The 24187-nt window shown below is 44.6% G+C and overlaps 1 long non-coding RNA gene across 3 annotated transcripts in view; it reads right to left on the reverse strand.

Annotated features, from left to right (window-relative positions):
• Positions 1-10458: 10458 nt before the first annotated feature.
• LOC140697174 (uncharacterized) overlaps positions 10459-24187 on the reverse strand; it is a 28750-nt gene continuing 15021 nt past the window's right edge. For 2 of the 3 annotated variants that reach the window (XR_012074019.1, XR_012074018.1), the window contains 3 exons: positions 23488-23648; positions 22681-22826; positions 10459-10595 (listed from right to left, as the gene is read on the reverse strand). This is a non-coding gene — a long non-coding RNA (uncharacterized lncRNA). The remainder of the gene's footprint in view (positions 10596-22680; positions 22827-23487; positions 23649-24187) is intronic. The other variant, XR_012074020.1, reaches the window with a different exon arrangement.

Raw genomic sequence — 24187 nt, forward strand, 5'->3', positions numbered from 1 at the left:
CTATAATATATATTAATGATTATATCTTCCATTAACATAATATTAATATCTTATATTATGTCTCTCTCACTAGCTTATAAGACTCATGGAGGCAGGGACCTCACAGCCCTTGTTCCCTGCTGTATTTTCAGGGCTGGAACGGAACCTGAGTTCCACAGAGGGAAGTCAGTAAAATTGTTGACTGACAACTGAGAGGGAAGATTGACCTCTGAGAGATGGAAGTCTCCAAGATTCCCTCCAAGAGTCTTTTCTTTCTATTTTTTTCATGCTTCCTTCAATGCTTTGCACCCAGGAGGCCTTCATATATTTGTAGAGTTGACTGAAGGCTAAATTCTGGGTATTAAAAAATTTAAACGAAATTTATAAGTTTGCTCTAGCTCCCTGCAGGGCTGTTACTGTTTCTTTTTATTCCCAAATAGCACTTCCTCTCTTGGCTCTGCATGAAATACCTTAAGAATTTATCAGAGAGCCTGGTTGAGCTGCCCTGCATTTCCCGCCTGTGTAAGCAGGCCTGGGAGCCCATGGGTTGGGGCTGAGGAAGGGAAGGAAGGGGAAGGCAGGCTGTCTGTCAGTCCAGGTCTCAAACAGTTGGAGCCTAGTGTTTGTCTTAAAATTCATGCCTGTGTCAACACTGCTACCATCCTTCTCAGACTTTCATTACCATTTTCATTCTCTTTTCTGCCTTACATAAACACTTGATCTTTCCTGACCTATCTTAATCTGTAAATCCACTGAGTGTCTTAGGCTGGCTTATCACTCCGGCTGATTCCCAATTTTGTCAAACTTTAGCAAAAGCTTGGCAGCAACCCCTAGTACAGTTTCCCTATTAAACACATCTTTCTTTGGAGTAATGGCACCAAGAGATCATCATGCAAACTTTGGAGGCAGCCAGACTTGAGTGGGAATCCTGACTCCCTTCTTTTATAACTGTGTGACTTTGGCCAAATACAGCATCTGTCTCATTTCAGTTCTTGTCAAAATGTGATAGACAAAAACATGATTCTTGTACAAGTATATAGTGAACACATGTAAAGATTTAACTCATTGTGGTAGTTAATTTTATGTATCAACCTGACTGGATCAGGGGATATCCAGATATCTGGTGAACACTATTTCGGGCTGTGTCTGTGAGGGTGTTTCCCGAAAAGATGAGCATTTGAACTGGTGGACTGAGTAAAGCAGATGGCCCTCCCCAGTGTGGGTGGGCATCATGCAGTCCACTGAGGGCTTGAATAGAAGAGAGGATTCTCTCTCTCTCTCTGCCTGCTAATTGAGTTGCCCTCAGTGCTTCTGGTTCTCAAGGCTTCAGACTAAGATTGGAATGTACACCAGCTCTCAGGCCTTCAAACTTCAAATCACCGGCTTTCTTGGGTCTCAAGCCTGCAGATGACAGAGTGTTGGACTTCTCAGCCTCCCAAGTCACGTGAGCCAATTCTTTATAATAAATCTCATTCTCTCTCTGTAGGTTCTGTTTCTCTGGAGAACTCTAATACACTCTTTAAGAAGGGAACCTGCAGGATGTGTAAAGCTGGTTCAAAGGACACTCAAAAACAGATACTTATTCAAGATATTTAGAAACAGATATTTAACCTGTCAGGGAAAGAACGCTGAAATAAAACTTCTATGTTAGATATAAAACTGTGGAATGTTATACAGGACAACAAGTCTGCAATCTTAGGGTTGTTTTTTTTTTTAACAGGACAGAAATAACTTACATCTCTGCTGAACAAAATTATTTGCAGCCTATCAATCTTTTCCCAAGCTAAGATAGAACTTTGCAGTCTGGGTCTTAATTAATAGTAAATGAAGCAAAGATGTATTTTTCTAGAGAATTAGTAACTCTTGGGAGTATCTGTTAGACAATGCTCCAATATGGTATTAAAGGACATGCAACATTCTTTACCATTTTCCAAGTTTTGAATAATTTTTTCTTAAAAGTTTTCTCATGTCAAATGGGATACTGCAAGAAACATTGCTGAGTATAGAGGAGATACCATATCAAACATATGAAAGGAAAGCCCTTCTTTCTTAGTCAACAAGACTGATAATTTCACAAGCTATTGCCAGCCATTAATTTCTTATCATGTATCAATAACACCATTAGGCAGAAGGGTGTCCTTCTCCTGACATTCAAGGGTCTGAAGACCCCAATGTCTCCTCTTTGTTTCTCTAGCCCTAAGGGTTGGGAACAGCTTTCTGCTGTTACTGTCTCTGAATTACCTCAGTGTCCTCTTTTAGCTTTATCCTTCCTTCAACATCTGTTTAATAAGTTGACTATATTAAATAATTAGTAAGTTCACTCTGTTAAAATAATGAATTTTTTGGTGTGTTTCTGACTTGACCCTGGCTGTTAAAGATGGAGGAGTGCATATTTCCTCAGTTTCCTGGTGACCAGAAAGTGTCCTATTAAAAAAAAAATATGATCCCTAAAATCACATTAGCTATTACATTCAGAATTGTTACTCCTGCTAGAAAGCATTTGCTGAATTTTTCCCACATATAACACAGTCTCAAAGCACTTTGCATACATTATCTCATCTAATCCTCAAAACAATCTTATGAGCTGTTTAATACTCTGAGCCTCACTTTGAAGATGGAGAAACTGAAGTCCAGAGAGGCTTAGCAGCTTCCCCAAGATCCAACTAGCCAATAGTGGGTCTGGGATTCAAATCCAGGTGCCTGCATCCACTCTCTTTTATAAATTGTGACACATGAATCATGGGTCCTATTTGTGTTGTGACAGTGTAAAAAGGGAAGACGTTTCATCGAGATGAAAAATAAAACAAAGAAAACCTATATGTGGCAGGAACATTCGGCAGGAATCACTGGGGACCCAGAGATAGAAGACGCGTGTTCTTGCAAGGATGAATTGTTCAGGACCATGGACAGTGGTTGCGGTTCCCCTTAAACTTTGGCCTCCGTGACAAGGCAAAATACATTTCTTTGCAGCCTGCCCTGTGCCGCTCTGTAGGTTGTTCTCTGAACAGGAGTGCCTGGTAAATGGGTGAGGGTGGAGTTTGACTGCCAAGCGTGCAACCCAGTGCAGGGCTATGATTTCCCTGAAGAAGGAGCACCTTTCATACGTTCTCTCATGGAAGTCTTATGGGCTGTTAGTGGCCCTGTTACTGCAGGCCATGATCCCAAAGTTTGGAGACAAGTCTAAGTTTCAGCAGCTGGGAGCTGAACTAAGACCCAGGCAAGCTGAATTTGGGTGAGGAGAGGAGGGAGCGATGACTTTGGGGAATTTGGAAGGCAAATTTCGGAGAAAGCCTTGGAAAGCCTTGGTGGCGCTTGAGGAGAAAGAAGGGTAAAGGAGGAAGGAGGCTGCTTAGTGGAAGCAAATTTTTCAGACCTGATGCTTTTGCCTAAGGCTGGCCTTCACCTTAGTGTTGAGACAGCAAAAAGAGACAAGAATGTGCATTCAGAAGACCTAAGTTAAATTCCTGGCTTCACAGTCTCTAGACTTTGAACTTGAAGTTGCATTTATCATCTTTGTGTCCTAACTCCTCTGAGCACAATATGCAAGGAGATTGTGTACTGAACTGAACTAGGTACAGATTCCATGCAGTCTTGTGCCAGTACTTCCAGAAATGTCTGAGACTGTTTCTTTCCCTGAAAAATAAGGTCTTATTTTCTTGAAAGGGTTATTGTGAGGATTGAATGAAATAATCAAGTTGTTTCTTGTATAGTTTTATAGATACAAGTTGACTGGTCCTTGTTTTTATTTATGAAGAGTAGAATATACTACAGAATCCATAGGAAAGTGTTTTGGAAACTGGTAACAGATTTAAAAAAAAACACCACTACAAATGCTGTATGAAAAGCCAAAATTCTATACAAAAAGAGGATCCATGAGGTATTTTTATAATTAAAATAGTGTGAACGTTACACTTTAGAAACTTTGTCCAACTTAGTAAATGCAACATTTACACCTTCAGAAAGAAAACTTTTCTCTTTCTAAATTTTTGATTTGTTTGAAAAATCAATAGTTGACACTCCTTTAAATCCAGCATTTAAAACAAACCCACTAGGCAAACTCTACCAGGAGCTGCAACCTCTTGATCTCCAAATCCAGGCCAAGATACTAACAAGGTGCAGAAATTATTTCATAACTATGTAGTAATGGTGAGACTATGGCAGGTGATGAGGAAATAAGAAGGGAGAGGAGAGAGTGAAAGGAGAGAGCCAAGGAAAAGATCAAAAGCCTCCCCAGCCCAAGCAAATTTAGGAGCTTTTCCATATCAGGACACCTGCCGTTTAAGACTAAAATATCCACTTTGAGGCTTTAAATAGATGAGCGCCAAAGTGACACAACGGATGTCACTCTGGCAAACATTGATCCATTAGGGTGATTTTTTTTTTTGCAACGTTCTTTCCAAAGATGTAAATGTTATTTGTTTCAAATGAGGAAAGGAACAACACTGGTCTAAGTCACACTTACCCAGCTATTCTTTTTACAGCATAAATTAATGATCTCTCGGTTTGCACTGACAGACACTCAGAGGTGTTTAATCAGCTGTCTCCGACAAAACATGGTATTTTTTAGGCTGGCACATTTACAAATAAAGAAAAAGCAGCCTGTAATCCCTCATAAAGTCGAGCCATGGTTCAGCTGCATTTGATGAAATGACATTATCTTGAGCACTTGCTCATGAATGCATAAACAGGGCACAGCTTGGGAAGTTCAGGTACGTGCGGAGCATAAATATTGTATGGGATACATTAGCTAGGGCCCACGAGGAAGGGCATCTCAACCTTCCTATTCCAGGTGGAAGGAGAAAAGGGAAGATGGTCTAGCCAAGGCAAAAGATCACCTACTGGCTTCTGATGAGTCAAGGTCATGCAGCCCAGCAGAGAAAGCAGGGGTGGGAGAATGGAGGTGCTGGAGATAGACATTTCCTTGAGCAGGGGAGCATCTGTGCACACAAGAGACAGATAATTATTATCTGAGCTGATTGTTGCCTCCTTGGATGCAGAAGGAAGGATGAAAATGTTAAAATGCATAATGTCTCCTTGAGTCAGGCCTAGATGTTATTGACAGTCTGTGCACAAATGCAGCAATTACAGAATGCCCACTGTGTGCCAGGGCTGCAGATACAAAGGCAATGAAGATACTCCTGTCATGGAAGGGCTCATAGTCTCAACGGGGAGGAGCACAGTCAGGGGTCTCGGTGGCAACAGAACCCAGTTCTGGCTAAGCTAAGCAGAGAAAAGAATTCACTAAATTCACTAAAAGGATATGGGGGGGGGGCTTGCAAAATGGGGCACAGAATAGGACCAAAGCTTGAAAGCATGCCTCAGCTGGCACCACTGGTACCACCGACATGAGAGCCTAGTTGTGACCTCTGGAAGAGCTGCCATTGCTGCAGCCACCCCTGCCAGCATGGGGTCCCCAGGGTCTCTGCCTTTTTGTGCCGCAGATTTCTGAGTCAAGCCTGGAGGTGGGTATACGACTGAAGATGACAAGTCAGTTGCCCTCATTTTAGTGAAAGGAAATTGGGGGAGCAGGTATCTGGCATTTTCTGTTTTGATGGTGGGAAGGAGGCTTATAAGAAGTGGAAGATGCTCCAAGCATAGGAGAAATGTTCAGATGCTAGGTGATCAAAAAGAAAGACAAATGTCCACTACAGACCAATACAATATGTGTTTCAAAATATTATGGCACGTGCTCAGTACAGCCATGCACAGAGAGCTTCAGGAGCAGGGGGAGGGAATCTTAGGCTGACTGGTGCCAAAAGAAGGCTTTCTGGAGGGAACAGTGCAGAGTCTGAATGAGGAAAAGGAGCGATCTGAGGAATATAGGAGGGAGGGGCATGGTAGACAGGGAAGCGCACAGGGGATTCTGTTTCCAGAGGAGAGAGGGTGTGGTGGAGACTGATGGGCTGGAGTCTTACAAAGGAGCACAGGGAGGATGCTGTATGCCATGGTGGGAACTCAAAGATATGGGTGGATCTGTGAAACCAAAGAGGAAGAATGAATTTTTAGTAGCTGTGGAGGATGAGGGAGGATCCATGACAACTCTTCAGTCCAGCTTGGATGGTTGGGGAAGTGGGGCCATTGGCCAACAGAAAGAGGAGGCAGGGGAAGAAGAGGCAGTTTGGGAAAGGGGACGGGATAGTTTTGGTTTGGGACAGTTGAGTGGGAGATGCCCCAAGGATATCCAAGTTGTCAAGTCAGCAGTTGGATACATGAGTCCAACTCAGGAGAAAGATGACAGTGAAGGTATGATTTGACTTACCATCCTGGTGGTCAGGACTACAAGGGGGCCATCAGTTTGTCTAAGTCGAGCATGTGGAGGGGAAGGACAAGAACAGAATCCTTGGGAGCAGACACTAATTTTTAAGGAGAAGAGACTGGAAAAGAGCCAAGGATGGAGCCAGAACATAAGTTAGAGTGGTGGACCATTCCAATGATGCGTGGTTCATGGTGTTTCAGAGCTGAGAGGATAAGCAGGAACTGGATGGAAAAAGCCACCCTTTAGGATTAGAACTATGGAGGCATTGGGCACCATGAGCAAAAGCAGTTCTAGAAGAATGGTGACTGTGGAAGCCAGATTTCAAGGGGCTGTGGAGGAAACAGGAAGTGAGGAAATGGAGACAAAGAGCAGTAACAGCTTCTGCAAGAATCTAAGTAGAGAAGCAGTGGAGAGAGAAAGACTAGGAGAAATAGAGAGGTCACAGAGGGTTTTCTTTAAGGGCGTGAAAGATATGAGAGGACAGCACATACAGGTGGAGGGGACAGAGCCAACAGAAAGAGGTTATGGAGAGATTTAGGAGAGAGGCTACCTGCTGGAGCAAACTCATGATTAAATACAGGGGAGCACGGGGAGGAATTCCCCTTGGTGAACAGGTACATCTCATCCTCTGAGACTGGTGAGGAGGAGGCAGTAAAGGGTACCGATAAAGGTAAGTGTGTAGGTGAGTAGATTATCAAGGTAAAGGCTAAGCTGCTATAACAAAGGGGCCCCAGAATTTAGCAGCTCAAACAAGACAGAATTTTGTCTCTCATGGGACAGTCCATGAAGAGCAGGCAGGCTCTTCATCATGAAGCCACCCAGAGATCCAGGCCAGCAAGGCAGTGTGGCCATCCTCAACATCAGCTTCCAAGGTTGTTCCCAGCCTGTGGGATGAAAAAAGCATGAGCCAGTCTAGGGTAAGATCTTCTTTAAGAAAATGACTCGCACGCAAGACATTTGCTCATCTCCTATGAAAAAGAACTTGGACACATGGCCACACCTACCTGCAGGAAGCAGCCATATGCCCTGGAAAATAGACTGGGACTGGGGAGACAAAAGTAGGAGGGGAGGAAATTTAGGTATTTCATGATTAATAGCCTCAGATTTCCTCCCTGAGTTGGCACAGAGGAGAGAATGCGGATGGAGAGGTGACGTAGAGAGAATGGTGAAAGAATGGCACAGCCGGTGAGGGAGATCCTAACACTGAGTCATCCTAACATTCTGCTTGGCTGGTGTGGTGCCATGCGGGGGTGCTGTCTGTGTCACTGTGGCTCTGGCAGAGGGCAGAGAGTAGCACTAATCCAGACATAGGGGGTTGACAGCAAAGAATAGAATTCAATTCTGTAGAATCCTAGCTGGAAATAAGAGTTCAAGGTCAGTGCAGCACTGAGACCCCCTAACAGACTATACGTGGGCACGCATCATGCCTGTGTGTGTGCGCTACTGCATGTCCAGAGGGGATAACAGCATGCAGGCTAGAGCTCTCAGCTACGGGGAAAAGCACGCGGGGTTAGGGGGGTGTGAGAAAATGCAGTAATCAAGCACTAGGGGTCTCGAAAAGTGTGCCTATTTATAGAGAAGGTTCTGAGAAGGGGAAAGACAAGAGACTGTGTTCGCTGTGTGGGACTGTAAAATTTTAGACTTTGAAAGGAATACCAAGGGCCAGGGGCAGGGGGACAGTGGCTTAAGTGGAGGGGAATGGAGGTTATTAAGGCTGAGACCAACTGGGAGGCCAGGATATCGGGTGGCGAATGCCACCAGGATGATGGCATGGCAAGGAAGAGTGAGATCCAGGCGCCAAGAGGCTAAGGAATTGTGGGAGCGGCCGGGAAGCCTGCAAGAGCACCGGGTAGGGGGGAGAGGTGTGAACTTCAGGGAAGGGAGGCAGAAGCTTCCACAAGAGCAGAAGCAGCGATGCCGAATGGATGGCTGAGCCCACCTCCAGGACCTGAGTTGTGGGAGAAAGGGGAAGTGGCCCCTCTGTTTATTATGAGAGGGCCACTGAGGAAACCATGTCCTTGGGCAAAGTCTGTTTGTAACTAAGGCACCAGCCAAAGAAGTTGCGAATTCAGAGAAGTATAGTGTTCACTGTGGAAGACGGCAAAGTGGAAAGACTGGTGATGATGGTGGTGGGGAGCAGGCAGCTCAGGACAGCAGGAAGAAGACAGCTCTGAGGAGGCGAGACGGCCACGGGGATGCAGGGCTTACAGGATGCAGGACCTGGCTGGACTGGGTGTCTCAAGGCTCCCACTGGGGCTCTGGTGTCTACCTGAGGCCCAGCCTAAGCAGACTCTGCCTTGAGGTGCTCAGGGGGCTCTACAAGACCAACCAGGCAGAGGCCCGCCCACCCCGGACTTGTCCTGTCAGAGCCATGGGTGAGAAGGGGGCATGGGGGCTGGTCTTGATGGCAGCTTCCTGGAGTCGGGTGGGGCCCAGTCTTCCACGGGCAGGCCCTCTGGGTCCAAGGCTGTATGCACGGTCTCTTCTCTGCCCTGAAGTTCTTTACCTGTTACTCCTTATGATGCCATCTTTGCAAACATAAGGCATGACCTCCTAGCCCATTGCAAGTTCAATGAGAACTTTTTCTAACATGGAGACATCAATTATTCCTAACAGAGGCCACCGTACTAGTGGGGCAGACACACCAGCACACACAGGCATACCCACAGCAGATGCAAGTATACACAGCCTATTACTAAGGCCAGGATGCTGCATTGACACACACGTTGGTGTTTCTCAAAGTCATCAATGCTTTGTTCCATTAACTTTAATGTCACCTTTTATTATGCGCAAACGTACCTTTGTGCAAGCAGCTGGAACTCAGGACTGCGGGAGAGTATAAACGTATCTGAGCATCACTCATTACCTGGAGATCGTGGTAGAATAAGGACAACTTCCCGTGCCTGGTCTTCACACCTCTGGCTTCATAGCAACAAAAATAGGATGCTCATTTCCGCTCCTGGGAACCCCTCAAGTACTCTGGCTTATTTTGCAGATCATAGAATGAAAATGTTTAGAGCTGGCAGAGTCCCTGAGGATCACCTCCTTGTCCAGAGTCTTATATTTTGATCCCACTTTAGGCCCCTTTGTACTGGGTAGATGTTTTAGCATCAGTCATGGATTATCTTAAATTCCAGCATCCTGTTGGGTGAATCTATCCTCTATCAACCACAACAACAAAAATGTCCATTTTGGCTAAGAGGCCTAGACTTCAGGTTAAATTGCCGTTTGAGAATTTTTATGTGTCTTTTACTCTTGTTTGGAGGAGGAAAATGTGGTACTAATTTTATTTAAAAAAAAAAACAAACTATGCCTCAGTGTGTATAGTAATCCCAGGGCAATTTTAAAAATAGAGACGAATCGTTTTGATGTTTCAAAACAACCGGGAAACACATTAAGTGTGAGTCCTGGGGCCTCCCCCTTTCATCACGTGTGCCTTTTGAATCAGGACAGGGGTGCCAAACGGTTTTCATCTTGTGTGCCCACCTGGAATGCTAATAGTAGCTGCTGAAAAGGACCCTGGGGTGCTTGCAGGCTCAGGGAGAGAAGCTGGTGTTAATTAACAATGTCTGTTCTGCATAGAAGCATGGAGAGTGAAACAATGGAGGACAGAAGGACGAGGAAGCCGAGTGCTGGAAGACTGGCCATACTGCCTGGTCTAGGGGCTCCTCCGGAGCTCCCGCCCCCCGCCAATGTCCTCTGCTTCTCAGAGATTCTGTGTCTCAAGGGCATCTATAAACCACGTTAAACAGTTTCTTAAAGCTCTGCCTACCTTCTCCGAGCATGACTAGGTTGGGCTAAAATACTCAGCAACTTGAATCTTACAGGAAAAAGGTGAAAATAATCACATTATAGATTCAGCTAGATGTCTACTGCATGAATGAATTAATCGTTTTCAGACTCTCTCTGCCCCTATTTGAGTGATTGCTGAAGCTTTATTTTACCCCTTCCCCTTTGAGATGAAATCCCTACCTTTACTACTGAGAAAGGGCATTTCTGCCCTCAAACATCAGAGCGTTTACTTATGGACTCACCTTCCACCCATCCACAGTCATTCCTGCCTCTGGTTACACAGAATGCTTCTTCCCTGTCTCTAAAGTCATCCCTCTGCCTAAACTCATGACTCATCCCCTTTGTATTCTGAATTCCCTGACCCTTGATCTCTATTGGTGCCATTGATCAAAACAGAACATACAAGAGGATAACAATGTTGGTGAGAAAAACATTGAGTTTAATTAATACGGAGCCTTTTGAGTTTGAGGTGTCCATGGGTCATCTATGTGCACATGTCCACCAGGCAACTGGCTATCCTGGAATTTAGGAGGGAAATTATTTGGTGGTCTTCTGGTAAACTTGCTCTCTGAAGGAAAACAGAAACAAAAACCTCTGTAGTATTTGCCAATTTCCGTGGTGTAAATATGTCTGCATGGCTGCTTTCAAGTTATCAATGGCTTAAAACTAGCTTGCAAATTTCTTACATATTTAATAATCAATCCTTGTGAGTACATTCAATCCAGCTCCAGAATATAAGCAGAGGTTGAGAGTAGAGATAGAGATTTTGGAGTCAAAGATGGTCAACCTATTCCTTATCTTCAGTGCTTTGGTTTGTTGGTTGGTCAACACCTTGCAAGTGAGGTAGAATCAGTTCTGCTCGAGTTGAATAAACTCTGGATTAACTATCATGACCATCATCATGACTTCTCTTTCAGCTATCCTTATGACAAAAGTGTTTAAAATGGAGAGTGCATGGCGTAAAAGGAGAGGGTCAAAGGCCCAACTCCTTAGCATCCAGCACCTCCTATCACCTTCTTCCTGGGGCAAAGAACAACCTCAATAACAAAAAAATGAGAATAACTGCGTGGGGTCTTGTGTTCAGCATGCAGAGCCCTAGAGTGGGTTCATAGAGGGGAATAAAAAGGTTGATGTTTGAGAAAGAAAGTTTTAAAAACTAACATCAAACAGATAATGACAGCCACCTGCCAAAGATTCCCCATCTCAAGGCACAATCTGTGAATGTGCTGTCCAGGAGGTCTGGAAGCAACCTGTCTAAGCGCAGGGGCCTGGGAGCATACAAGGCATTAGGATGGGCTGCCACTCAACAGCTAGATGGCAGCTGGGCAGGCTGAAGGAAGGATGCTTTCATGGAAAGGCGGGCTCTCCACAAGGTCCAGAACAGCACAGGGAGGAAAGGACCTTTGTCATTCTGTCCAGACCTGGCTGGTCAGCACCCACATCTTTATCCCTGCAATGGAGATGGTGACTTTGGAGTATAAGGTAGCTTAGCTTCCTTCCCTTTAAAGATCAGCTGATCCTCTTTGCGTGGATTAGCACAACCGCTGTGCTCCCTTGCAGACTTGCAGGATTCCCTGCAGTGGGAAAGATGCTGCAGGATTTGAATGTTTTAGACTATCTGGTCGACCTATTCCTTACCTTCAGTGCTTTGGTTTGTCGGTTGGTCAACACCTTGCAAGTGAGGTAGAATCAGTTCTGCTTGAGTTGAATAAACTCTGCATTAACTATCATGACCATCATTATGACTTCTCTTTCAGCTAAGCATTTGTCTGTCGTAGGTAGTACCAGTCACTGGGCCAAGCACTTGGCATATATGATCTCAGTTTATCCTTATGACAACCTTACCAGGTGGGAATTGCTAACCCCATTTACAGATTAGGAAAGTGAGGCTCAGAGAGTTTAAGTAACCTGGATTCTCTGAAATGTGATCCTGGGGAGCAGACCCTAGGTTGAGACTCCACCAGGGCCAAGGTGAAGCCTTGCTAAACAACCAGCAAAGCTAAAGCCCCGGATCCTTCACACCACTTTTTAAATCAGCAGCTACTATTGCTCTGGGCCTGGGCAGATGGCCCTGGTGCCTTCCCCAGGGAGAACAGTCATGGACTGTTGAATGAGGGAGAAGTTATGGACCAACAAGTGATGAGATTCTAACGAACAAAAGGGATGCTTGATTACAAAGGTTGCTCAGTGTTTAAGCAGAGCCCTATAGCTAGTTTTAGTTCACTGTGAACAGCAAAAGTTGTCTCCTTCAGAGCTCTGTTTCCCAGCCTGGCTAAATCTTGTTACTGCCTTAAGCGTCACTTGGGTGTCATGGCCTTTTTGAGGGCATCTGGCCTTCCTCAGGGCTAAGAGATACTGGTATGAAGAGGGCAGGTGGGCAGTAGAACTAGACAAGACATCCAAGCCTTCATCGCAGTAAGGAGGTTGGCCTCGTCCTAGGAAGAGCTGGGTATCTGATGTTGACTAATATGGCAACAAGGATAGTAACAGCGATGGCAGTAAGAAGAACAGAAGGGAAAAGATGAGAAGATACAGTTTGTGGAACACACAGGAAGAGCTAGGTTCTGTGCTGGGCCTCTGTGGTCATGCACTGAGCCAGCAGCTCACCCAGGAAGTCATGGGCACCTTGGGTGTCTCAAGTGGGGCAGGAAAAATACTGAATTCAGTGGTTCTTTTACTTTATGAGTTGTGCTCTCCCTCAGCAGATTATCGTAGGAATTTTCCCCTCAAGCTGGCAAAGTGCCGGGGGAAAGAGCTGCGGACATCCAGGGAGGATGCTGAGGGGTCATCTGGAGGGCACTGCAGCCCGTGAGTCAGAGAAGGGGCGGGTGGCTGGGCACCAGCTCCCTGCCCTAACTGCATTAATTCCTTGGCCCAGTTCATGCCTAGCCTGAGAGGCAGGCCAGAAACCAAAAGGCCTGCTTTAATTTCAATTAAATTGAAATTTAATTGTGGTGCCTTTCACCTCCTCACGATAAGACCAACAGACAACCTAGGTTCCAAATTTTCCTCCCTCGCATCCAAAAGGCTGTTAGTTGCTCTCAAGGATGACCCACACTAGCCTAGGAACACTCAGGCATGTAGTGCACACACACCTGGTTCCCAATTCTCTCTCTACTAGGCAGATGGGGAAAAGGAACAAGGCTTGTTTGTGGGAGGTTTATATGGCCATACCTGAAAGTGGTGGACATCATTTCAGCTCAAATATCATTGGCCAGAATTCAGCTACAGGGCCACACCTAACTCCAAGGGAGGATGGGAAACGTAGCACAGTTGTCCAGAAAGAAGTTTGGAACGTGAATGTTGTTAAGCTCTAGCAGCCTTTGCCACATCCTTTTAGGGCAAGCTTCCTCTGTTCTAAGTTGGAGCTCCTTGTTGTGGTCCATTCAAATCTAAAAAGAAACCCTAGCATCTTCCATTGATATGAAAATGGCCATACAACTGAAGCCTCCTGAAAGTTTTTCTGGATAACTCCACTAGAATCAGACGCAAAGATGTAAGCAGAGAGCAAGTCTCCTAATGTTAGAAGTAGGACCACTGAGTCATCCTTAGTGTAAAAAAAATTCAACACAGCAGCCACATAATTCTGTTAATTCAACTTCTTCCTCTTTCTTCCTATTTCCCTCCAAACACAGGAGAGAAACAGTCATTATTCTTTCCCTTCTGCTCTCTTAGGCCTGGAAATTTTGCCTTCAAAGCTTCAGGAGAAACTGTTCAACCCAAGATAAAAACAAAAAACAAAAATAAAAAACAACAAAAAATCCCTTGTGAAATCATAGCAACTTAGTGGGAGGAGAATGAAATGTTCTCAGCTATCTCTTGCTACTGAAGATGTGAAGAGAATATAAATAAATGTAGACAGTACAATTTACTTTGCTGAAACACAAAAATTATAGGGTTTCAATCTACAGAAAAAGACTGAAGTTTTTTTTGACACTAGGTACATTTTGTGCATTTTTTTGACACTAGGTACATTTTGTGCATTTGGCTCCTGATTCTCTCAGAAATGAAACTCCCTGGAGAAAAGACTTGAAATCCAGAGAAGGAAGGTGACCACTCATTCTGGTGTGCCTACGACAGCCCCAGACTACGTCTGTTCTCCCATGTAATCACTTCTAACCCCTTTGCTCTCAAAAACGTCCCAATGAGATGATACTTTCTATGATCATATGAGAGTATGGAGAGGAAATCTGTTTATATTTACTATCACTCTGGAAAAACTATGCTTGTAAACAGCATTAGGAAAATGGTTAAGTAAATCATGGAGAAAGCCACCAAATCATGACCATGCACAAGATTTGAAAACTTTTTGGACCCATAGTACTGACATGCCCTCCTAACTGGTTTCCTTGTCTGCAATCCTGTCCCTTCTAATGTGTTTAGAACCACTGTATACAATAGCACAGATTGTACCCAGCAAACTCTAGGAGGTGCTACTCCCACAGACGAGGATGGAAACAGTGCCTATTCTTGAATTGTATAGTACCCAACCTGCCCAACTGTATGGGGCAGTCCTGAATGTGTTTTCCACACTGCAACCTCAATGCTTTTTCTTAAAATGAACACACTAAACATGACATTCACTGATTAGAACCATTCTGTAACTTTCATTTGACATCAGAATCAGGTACAAACTCTTTATTTTGTACTCCTAGCAGGCCTATGACCTCTGCTCCCTGACAAACTCCCTAGCATCTTCCCTTGCCGTTCCTCGTTGTGGAATCTGTGATGGCTACTTGTGTGTATCAACTTGACTGGGCCAGGAGGCTCCTGTGTAGTTGGTCAAATGTTACTTTGGGTGATTCTGTGGGAATTTTTTTGAATGACATTAACATTTTAAATCAGTGGACTGAATAAAGTAGACTGCCCTCCATAATGTTAGTGGGCCTCATCTAATCAGTTGAAGGCTTGACTAGAACAAAAGACTGACCTCCTGCAAAGTAAAAGAGAATTCTTTTTCCTGACAGCCATCAAAATGGAGCATTGGCTCCTCCTGTTTCTACAGCAGCTTCCACCCTTTAAACTTGAATTGGGAAATCAGCTCTGCAGATTTTGGACTTGTCAGTCTCCATAATCCTGTGGGTTAATTCCTTATAACAAATTTCTTCCTCTTTTTTTCTTTCCTTCAGATTTATTGGATTAGGGTCTCACTCTTATGACCATATTTAATCTTAATTATCTTTTTAAAGGCCCTATCTCTCAAAATACTCACTTTGGAGGCTTAGGGCTTCAACATATGAATTTAAGGGGACTACAACTCAGTCCATAACAGAATCCAAGCTCCTACCACCCTGAGTTACTCTTGTATCATGTCCTCCAAACACCATATACTTGTTCAATTTGGGTCTTGCCTAAGCCATGAAAAACTCTTCCTTCTGCAGAGACCACTCCTCCCAATTCCTCTTCATTAAGCTCATTCTTAATGCATCTTTGGGTCTCAGATTACAGAGCACCTCCTCCAGGAAGCCTTCCTTGAGAACCGCCTATAAGTCTAGATTGGCGTTTCCTCTAACAGGTTTCCATAATCCCTATCATTCACTTCCATTTGCTTATCACATTGCATTGTCTGTTTCCCATTGCCTGACTTGTATTCCATTGAACCCCTACCATCTAACCCTGAGTCTGGTGCCATAATACACAATAAATACTTCTTAAATTTAAATTGAAAAAGTAAAATGAAAATAACAAGCATATACTGTGATTATAACTATGTAAAAACACTCGAGCAAAGGAAAAATGTTGAGAAGGAATTACACCAAATGACAACATTGATTTTGTTTATGTGGTTGATGGTTTTATTTGTCTTTTTTCTATTTCCTACATTTTCTAGGGTGTGATTCGATTATTTTATAACTTTTAAAAGTATGATTTAATAATGATATTTTAATTCTCAGTCTGAAGCTGGCTTGTTTCAGGCTATATTCCAAGGGAACTGATTTCCTTGAAACAAAAGATTCTGGAAGGTGTCTTGGAGTTGCCCCTAATGAGATTTGACATGTATGTTATTAGTTGTGGGGTGTGACCTCCCCAGAGAATGGTTCATTACTGCTCTGTGGGGTTTCCATAATGAGCACATACTCACCTTGGCAGGTGGGAATTCTCCAGATGGTGAGCTTGCCCTGGGGATCTGCATTACTAAGATGTCCTATAGCTTGAATGCCAGAAGACCAGTGAGGTGTGGATATTTTTTATTGAGGTGAAGCTACCTGGTATTATTCCCTAGTTCTTAGTTTTACCCAAGGGGAGAGAAGAAGCCAAACACCTGAGGATATTTATAGCCCAGTGTAATGGCCTCTCTGGGCCTAAAGAGAGTCATGCACCTGCAGATGTTCAGTAGTTAATCAGACATGCTGTATCTTTGGTCTTAGGAGAGGGGCCAGTTCTAGGTTGGAAGTTAGAATTACTGAAGGAAAAGGGCTGATGTGGTGGTTGGTAACGATGGGATGGCAGGATAAAGGGCAAAAGCAACTAACATGTACTGAGCTCTGTGTGTGGAAAGCACAGTGCAGGGTCCCTTAATAGACTTCTTGGTGGCCACATCAACTGTACTCACCCATTCCCTCCTTCTTGGCTGTGTAGCCATCTGCCATTTGCAAAGACTGAAAATGCCAGAAACCCATTTCCTCAGGCTCCCCTGCTGCTAGAACATGTAACTTCTATCTTGGCCAATGACACCCAAGGAGAAGACTATAGGGAGGCTCTAGGAAGAGTTAGTAAATGTGACCATTGAAGGAAATATTCTTTCACCAGACATTACCCTCTCTACATGTGATGCCTGGAACTGTGGCAGCCATCTTGTGAGCATGAAGAAGCAAGACTAAACCCAAAGCCAAAAGACCCCAGGGATGTCAGAGCAGAAATGTGGAAAGAGCCTGAATTTTTTATGATATTGTGGAGCAGATGAATCAGTGCTGGAACTGTCTTACCTCTGAAAGTCTCGTCATGTTAAGTAATAAACCTTTTTTAGTTGGGTATTCTGTGACTTGTAGCATCCTATGTTCCTTTAATCCTTGTGAAAACTCTGTGGTGGTGATAATATATTCACTTTACAGATGAGGAAACCATAGGTTCCGAAGGTTATCTGGCACTAAATCTGTGTTTTTTCTCACCACACATCACACTTATTCTGCTCATCACTGAGAGTTAGGGCTGTTTATTAGAGCAGTTAGTCTCTCTTGATTATAGAAAGGCTGAGTATAGAAAGAGCACTTTGTGAGCTGGTGCTGTAAAGATGTTGGACATTGTGTTCATATCTCTAGGAGCACTGAAAAGTCATCTAGCTTAAAAGTTCTGGTGCCCAAGCTGCAGACTAGTATGATTAAATTAGAAACTATGGGGAGTAGATCCCTGACATGAGTGCTTTTTCAAAGCTCCCACGCGATTCCAATGTGCTGCTACCACAGTTGAGTTCCACTGTTCAGCACAAAGCATTATAGGATAGTTTTAAGCAAAAGTAGTTTGAAATTACTTAAATTCAATGCTTAAAAAGATTGGAATCTCCTTGAAGGCAAGAAATAGGTCTACTTTTGCATCCCTTTTCTTCTCCCTCTTCCAGTAACCCTTTGTCCAGTTTTTTGTAGTACTTAAGGTGGCAATGTGCCTTCTTCCCTAGGGGGGAAATGCCCTGATTTGTAGCATTTGCCAGTTTCTGTGGTATAAACGTTCCCTCCATGGCTCATTTCAAGCTACCAATAGAATGTCAACTGTCTGGCAAGATTCTAAAAATATAACAATCAGCTCTTATCAGTCAGTATGAGTCGGCTCCAGTCTACCACTAATAAGGTGAGGATCACAGACCAAGTGACTTCAGGATACAGGTGAGAAAGTCAAAAGGCTGCAGTAGACCAGATGTAAGGTAATGGTGAGGACTGTGGCAAATGCCCATGTAACGACATTCAAATTCAAGCATCTGGCGGAACAATAGCAGAAACAGAAAACTGCTTACAAACTGAATTCAGCCTCCATAATGCTCAATTTTGGTGACTGATTAATGTTCGATGAATGAAGGAATGAGTGAATTAAAATCTCATGACTGGACCTTTCCCCTAGCACATCCCTCTCCCAACTGCTGGGTTTACATTTCAGCTGAGGGATCTTGCTGTGAGGGTCTCCTCTCTGGAAACTGCTGCTGACCCTCCAGCTCTGGCAGTTCCCAGGGACTCCCTCCAGCTAAAGCAGAGGCAGGAATTCTTAGCACTGGGTTACAGCTGCTCCTGCTTGATCTTGGGAAGTGATCAGATTCGGGTTAATTTTGCAGGCAGAGCAGGGTGATAAAAGAGTTGGCTTCACTAGGGTCCCCCTCATCACCCAGTGCCTGGATCTTCTGAGTGAAAGATGCATTGGCATTCTCCATCCTTGCGTGGACCACGGAAACGGACGATGCCCCTCAACCCTCCTCCCTCTTAGAGACCTCCATAGGTCCTCAGACAAAAGTGACAAGGTCTTTGCAAGTATCACCCTACAGTGAAAAGCAAGCCAGATCAATGCTAATTGAATGAAGAAATTCGCATTTGGTTGCTTGTAGCCAGAGGTCATCGGCATTCCTTTAATCCTCATGAAAGACCGAGGGTGATGGTCATAGTCTCCATTTTACAAATGGTGCAAATCTCTCATTCTCACCACTTCAGACGCTGCCTTGAGTCTGATCTGCCCCCCGCCCCCACCCCTCATGGGTACATTCCTTACTGGTTTTTACCAGAACCCCCTCCAGACATCGAGACTGCAGCACACTTCTTTCTTGATCTAATCCCACCTTCTGGCCTGGCCTTGCCTGGCCAGCAGCCCTGGGTAGCCCTGGCCAGCACCCTCCCTCTGCACATCCAATGATCCTGGGCTTTGGCCACCACTGTCTCAGCATTCTTAGTTTGTGGCAGAACCAAGCTGCTGCCCTTTGTCTTGATGGTCCAAAGAGATCACTCTTGATAAACACAATCTGTTCCATGATTCATGGAGACTCCTGATTACCTGACCCCTGCTTGGCAAGACCTTATAGAATTAAACCTCATTAATTCTCATTACAGCCCTGGAAAGATGAGCATATTTATAACCCTGCATGGGTTCAAACTCACAGACACGTGGGTCCCTCAAGTATTTTACTGCTTGGATGGGCAAATCGCTGATGTAAGAACCAGCCTCCAGATCTGTAAACAGGCAGGAATTCCAGGCTCCACAGATCACCTCTTATGAAGCAGGATAAAAGGGATTTCACAATATTGGAGAAATCATAGAGGTTAGAATTAGAAGGAATATTAAGGGTCATTTATACTAACTCCATGGAGACGACTTGAGGCTGAGAACTTTTGTTGTATGCATCCCATACACCCTGTGCTGGCACTTGAAAATATCTGGGGCATGGGCTGTCCCAGGGAAGTTAGGTACACTGTCTAAGTCCCACAGCATATAAGAGTGGGGACCACTGCCAGGACTCCTGGCCTCCAGGTCCAGGCCCTGCCTGGGATGCTGATGTCCTCTTCTGATAAAGCCAGCACTCCGTTGGACAGGATGGAAACCTTCAAGAGGCATTCGAGTCCAAAGAAGACTCTTATCCACGCACAGCTCTAACTGCTGGATCTCTCAGCAGTGCAATCAAGTGAATTGGAGGATTTTAGGCTGTAAACCTGAGAGAATGAGAGATTTCCACTCAATTTATTCATTCACCAAGTGTTGATCTGACTTGCTTTTCACAGTGAAGTGAGATTTGCAAAGACCTTACTACAATTTTTATCCAGAGACCTATGAGAGGTCTCTGAGAAGTCCAGGGTTTAGTGGTATCATCTGTTTCCATGGTCCATCCAAGGATGGGCTGTTTCAAGGGGTCTTTAGCATTGCTGATCCAGGTAGTGCGTGATGGAGGTGGGTCCTTATGAAGCCAACTCTATTATCACCCTGCTCTGCCTCCAAAATGAACCCAAATCTAACCACTTCTCTCTACTGCCCCCAACCTAGCCCAGCCATCACCACCTCTCACCTGGGTGTCTTCACGGACCCCCCCATCAGTCCACCAGTTTCCATTCTCACCCTCCTTCCATTCTCACCTCTCAAAGCTTCCCACTTCTCCTCCACTGAATTCAAAACCACTCTCCATGGTCTATGAAGCCAAACATGAGCCGGCTCCTCCTACTCCTCTCCCATCACCTCCTCTCCTGTCACCTCTCCCCATCTCTCTATCCTCCACCACACTGCCCTTGTTTATAACTCCTGAAACTTACTGGTATCCCTCTGCCTGGCAAGCTCTCCCTCTGGACCCCTCTCTGGCTGGCTCCTTCTTGTCATTCAGGTCTCAGCACAAACACCACTCTCCTTACCCCACCAACCACATGCCCCATTGCTGGGCCTAATGTGATCAGATACTATCTGGGTTATATTTATGGTTACATCATTTTTGTGCTTTAAGGTCCACAGGGTCCTTATCTGGTCAAGTTTATCCCACACCTAAAACAGTATCTCCTCAACATAGGTATTCAATAAATAGCTGTGGAATGATTGAATTCTCTAGGGATTCAGTCCTATCACAGGTCAGAATGTATTCTTCAAATTTCATCCAGTCAAACTCTTATGGAACCTATAACATTAATAATGATGACAACAATAATAATACACACTGGTGTAGACTCACCAAACATTCTACCTGCCCCTAATATTTCCCAGGCTCCCTGGCACTCAGCTGAATAATTCTGAACATTGAGACATGTTAGAAGTCATACGTGTCACTTCTGGGTGGGCTTCTACTGTCTCTCCTCCTCTGCTGCTAGATGCTTTGCCAGGTATAGCTGTGGAGTGGTGGGTCCCTGAGTGGCGACGTACAACACCCTCTTCCTCCTCTCCCTCCATTGACCCATGTCGGGACATAGTTTGAGTAAGAAATGAAGTTCATTGAGTAGAGTCACTGGGATCTGGGGACTTACTTGTTACTGCAGCAGACCTAGACTTTCCTGACTAATTCAGTAGCTAACACACGGTTAGCCCATACTACACCAGAACCTTGCGTACATTACCTCATTTTCTCTTTACCTTATAAGGTAAATATGATTATTATTCTTTTTACAGAGGAGGAAACTGAGACAGAGAGTCTGAATAACTTGTCCGAAGTCACACAGTTAGAAAGGAGCAGTTATGGTTTGAATCCAGGCAGTCTGACCCCTGAGTCCAGGCTTTTTGATCACCACACTATACTTTTAAGAAACAGTTCATGTTATGAATTAAACTTTTTCAGTAGTATAGGCAAAATATAAACTCCTTTGCCAGTAAGAAATTTCTCCCCAGTGGTCATCACAAGAGTATCTTTGAGAATAAAACTGATTTAAGGAGATGCTGCTCTTGACTTGCTTCTGTTTGCCTTCTAATAAGCGCTAATTGAAACATGCTGCTAGCAAGTCTGCTTTACGGAGTCGCTCTGCTATCATGCCAACTAATTTTAAAAAGCATGGCTCCTCCTGCTTCAGACCTGAGGCCATATTGATTCTGGAATATGCACCACTAATTGCTAAGGGCCTGATGCAAAGAAGAAAATAAAAGAAAAAAGCTCTCATGTCAATATTTGTTACTGGCCTTGACAAATAAACATTTTAAGTGATGGTGACTTTTTCCTCTTTGAAGGCTTTAATTACTGGCTTACACACACTGCAATCATTTTGTTCTTGTTTGTGTTTAATAGTCTGTAATCCATTTTAATTATATTCTTTGCTTATCAAGATTAGACTCCTGAAGAAGGATAGAAGAAAATTTAACTTCTGCCTCTCCACCTCCCCCTCTTCCTTATCCAGTGTCTGAAAAAATGTTCTGGGATTTGAAAACATCTTAAAGATAAAACTTGTTCTTTAAGTTTAAAGCCAACAAGTGGAAAGCATCGAAAAAAATTTTCTTTCTAACTTTTCCAGTCTGCCACTCCATTGACTAAAGGGGTTGGACAAACCTGCTTCCTTCACTAAACTCTGAATGTGAAACTTGTATGAATTTTGAGAGAGGATGTGTGGTGGGGCAGGCAGGAGGCATCAAGGGTGAGAAAAATGATTTTTTCCTTAACCTGGATGGTGAGTCCAGGGTTGCTTCACTTTGTAATAACTCACCAATCTTGAAGAATTGATGTTTTGTACACCTTTCCATATAGGTGTCACATTTCTACAAAAATACTTTTTAAAACACTGAAGCACAGCAGAGCTGTCTTGTGCTTTTGTTAAGGGCAACCGTTTGAAGACAGCTGTGAAAGACTGAATATTTGTGTCCCCCGCAAATTCGTATGTTGAAACTTAATCCCCAGTGTGATGGTATTTGGAGGTGAGGCCTCTGGGAGGTGATTAGGTCACAAGGGTGGAGCCTTCATGAATGGGATCAATGCCCTTATAAAAGCGACCTCAGAGACCTCCCTTGCGCCCTTTTCCAGGACACAGTGAGAAGACAGCCATCTATGAAGTAGGAAGCAAGCTAGACATCGGTCTGTTGGCATCTTGAGCTTGGAGTTCCAGGCTCCAGAACTGGGAGAAATAGATTTCTGTTCAGCTGGTCTCTGGTGTTTTATTATAGTAGCCCCAACTAGAAGAACAGTCAAACTCTTAAGAAAAAAACTTCTACTATTTTCACTTCATTTACCAGAGTAAGAATTACAAGAACGTATGCCTGTGATGCTGAAAGGTACCACCAAAGATGCATTTGCTTACCTACCAGTCCGATGCGGTGTTCCTGGTCAGTGGGGGGCCTTCCACACAGCGATCCAGGGATCAAGCCTCAGACTGTCCAGCAGGTCTGACAGTCTCAACTGTCAACTCGACAGGGAGTCCCAGAGCAAAGAGTGCCCGTTAGAGCCCTGCGTGGGGCAGGAATGGCCAGCTCTAGTACCCCCACCCCATGCTCAGTCGTCAGCCAGGGGGTGCCCTGGGAGAGCATGGCTTTAACTCCAAAGCTAATTGCACTTTTTCGGAGCTGAATGGCAGTTACTTCTTGGAAGAAGGTAAGAGAGGTACCCCTCCATGGCCGTCCCACTCTGCAGTGGGAGGGGAAGCACACACATACATGCCTCCCTGCTGCAGAAGTGGAGGCTGGTTAGACCTTGCCTTCAGAACCATGTTGGCCTAATTCCCCTTGTGTGCTGAGCCCCCTTCCACTGCGCCTGAGATGTCCCATTGTCTCACTGTCTCTGGTCCATTGTGAGGCCATTTATGCCCCATCACTCATTCCCCCTTTTCCGTTTTCTTAAATTGAATTTGAGTTGATTTACAATGTTTTACTGTTTAACACAATGCTGTGTTAGTGTCTGGTATACAGCTCGTTTCCCTTTTTTTCTGATGAAAGCCCCCATTTTGTGTGACAATCCAAACCTCCCCTTCTCTTAGTCCACGTGGTTGCGTCAGGCCTCCCCACCGCCACCACCGCAGCTCCACAGTTAGGCACATGCTGCGGGCCCGAACCAGCCAATCTGTCCGACCCCAGCCACAGCAAACGTTTCAGAGTTAAGCATATGGCCTTACCAGAGACATCTCCAAGGCATTCTGGGCTAGAGAAGAGTGGTTCTGAGAGGACGAGGGGCTGGAGCTGTGAAGCCACCTTGCCACCATGAGGGGAGAGCTTGGAGACGTTAGGATCATCTCGGAGAACATGAGGGTAAAGCCAATGCGGTGAAAGGCAGAGTCTAGAGATGGAGAAGAACCGGGTGTCAGTGAATGTGTCTGAGTCTGAAATCATCTGAGTCTGAACTCAGACTTGGACTCCTCAGTTACATCTGCCAACAAATTCCCTTTTTACTCAAGCCAGTTTGCATTGGTTTCAGTCTCTTCAAAAGTATTCTAACTGAAGACCGATCATCAGACTGAAAGTACACTCAATTCGGAAATATTTATTTTCACTTTATTTACCGAAGTCTCTGGAGTCAATCATCAAATCAGTCCCAGATGGCTTACACACACCAGCCAAGCGCTTTCTAAATCAATGGCAGTATTTTTGTTTTAATTAAACCCATGCAGTCAGGCTCCTCCTCCCTTCCCTCCTCTCCCCCTACACCCCGCCACTGCCACTGCCCCCCTACACACTTCATTTCAGAACTAAAATTTAGCCGAGTCCCTCTTTGGAATGGATGCTGAGTGCCTGAACTGTTTTAAGCGCTGCTTCTCAAATAGACTCTGACTCTTTGAGGGCAGGGCCCTGAGCATCTCATATTCCCAGAGCCCAGCA

Source organism: Vicugna pacos, chromosome 6, assembly GCF_048564905.1.
Source record: "Vicugna pacos chromosome 6, VicPac4, whole genome shotgun sequence".
Taxonomy (NCBI): domain Eukaryota; kingdom Metazoa; phylum Chordata; class Mammalia; order Artiodactyla; family Camelidae; genus Vicugna; species Vicugna pacos.